The sequence below is a fragment of the Martes martes genome, assembly GCF_963455335.1.
Source record: "Martes martes genome assembly, chromosome: 13".
NCBI classification, from domain to species: domain Eukaryota; kingdom Metazoa; phylum Chordata; class Mammalia; order Carnivora; family Mustelidae; genus Martes; species Martes martes.
The window spans coordinates 9881214-9883145 of NC_137901.1; the positions used below are offsets into that span (position 1 = coordinate 9881214).

The 1932-nt window shown below is 34.5% G+C and overlaps 1 pseudogene across 1 annotated transcript; it reads left to right on the plus strand.

Annotated features, from left to right (window-relative positions):
* Nucleotides 1-896: 896 nt before the first annotated feature.
* On the plus strand, nt 897-1488 carry LOC308354482 (large ribosomal subunit protein uL6-like; annotated as a pseudogene). Its single transcript has one exon. The product of its transcript is annotated as a large ribosomal subunit protein uL6-like (transcript).
* The last annotated feature ends 444 nt before the right edge of the window (nt 1489-1932 follow it).

Genomic DNA, 1932 nt, shown 5'->3' on the forward strand with positions numbered 1-1932 from the left:
GCCACCCAGATGCCCTGAGACCCCCAAGGATTTTAAAGCAGCTATTATAATCATGCTTTGTGACATAAAAGAAAATTATTCTGGAATATCTAAAAAATGGAAATTTCAATCAGTAAATAAAACTAAAAAAGGGAATATTTGAAATTTAAAAAGACCAAGTAAAATTGTCTAATATTGTTATAGCAGAATGGGGAGAACAAAAGTTGTGAACTTGAAGACACATACATAGAAATGATTGAAAAACTGAACAGAACATTAATAATATTTAAGGGCAATGACAGGCACATATTTGGAGTCCCTGAGGGGAAAAAAAAAGAAGAATGGGACCGAAAAGATATTAGAAAAATAATCACTGAAATTTTCTCAAATTTATTGTAAGTTAAATTTTTATTCAATGACTTCAGGAAACCTCAATCAGGTTAAAAAGGAAAGAAAACTATGACTAGACCCGCCATAGTCAAAACGAAGTAAATCAAAGAAAGATAACATCTAAATGCAGTGAGAGGAAAATGACACTACATATCAATGGAACAATATTTCAAAGGATTCATGGCTTCAAAAATAATGGATTTTAGAGGATATTGGACCAACATCTTTACAGTGATGAAAAAAAGAAAAAAAAGATACACCCACAAAAACAAAAAACCCAAACTGTCAACCTGGAATCCTATAAACCACTTCTAGCCTGAGGGTTGTCTCAGGAAAAAGAAAGAGTTGTCTCACAGTTGTCTCGGGAAAAAGGAAATAAAGACATTGTATCATAAATAAAACCTGAGAAAATGCTCTCCAACTCATTTGAGCTACGAGAAATGTTAAGGTTGAAAGTCAATGAAACAGATGGAAACATGTATTCAGGAAGGTATGAAAACCATCAAAAATGGCTGGTGCCTTTTGCCACATCTACTGTGAGAATGAAGCCCGTTCTCAGCAATCAGACTGCCGACATTCTGGAAAATGTCAACATCACTCTGAAGGGATGCACTGTCATTGTGAAGGGCTCCAGAGGAACTCTCTGGAGGGACTTCAATCACATCAGCATAGAACTCAGTTTCCTTGGGGAAAAAAAAAAAGAAGAGGCTCTGAGTTGACAAATGGTGGGAAATAGAAAAGCACTGGCTACTGTCCGTAGGGTCTGCAGTCACGTACAGAACACGGTCAAGGGCGTTACACGGGGCTTCCCTTACAAGATGAGTCTATCCATGCTCACTGCCCCATCAACGTTGTTATTCAGGAGAGTGGTTCTCTTGTTGAAATCTGAAATTTGTGGGGTGAAAAATATACCTGCAGGGCTCGGCTGAGGCCAGGTGTTAACTGTTCAGTGCCTGAAGTCCAGAAAGATGAGTTAATTCTTGAAGAAAATGACCTTAAACTTGTATCAAACTCGACTGCTTTGATTCAGTAAGTCACAACAGTTAAAAACAAGGATATAGAAAATGTTCAGATGGTATGTGTTTCTGGAAAAGGAACCGTTCACAGGCCGATGAATAAGATTTAAATTGTCCAGCTACAGAAAAACACAAGATTTCAGATGATTTTTCAGACTCATTTGTAATATTTCAAATACGCAGTTAAAGCTGTATTGATTTGGGGCTTTTTCTTAAACAACATACATATATATATATATCTTATATATATTATTTTATATATATATATAAAATAAACTGCTATTGCATCTGCCTTCTTAATCTAGTGGAATTCATGTATAATAAAATAAAAATGTGATATATTTAACCACATACAACTAAAAAAAATGCATAGCAAAACCACCAAAACAATACACAAAGAAAAATGGAAAATGAGAATATAAGTTACTATATCATTCATAAAGGACTAATACCCCAGTAACAGGGAACTTATAAAAATGTGAGAAAAATTTACAAAAAATCTCCACCCTCTATAACAATGGATTAAAAACATAGATAATTTATTTAA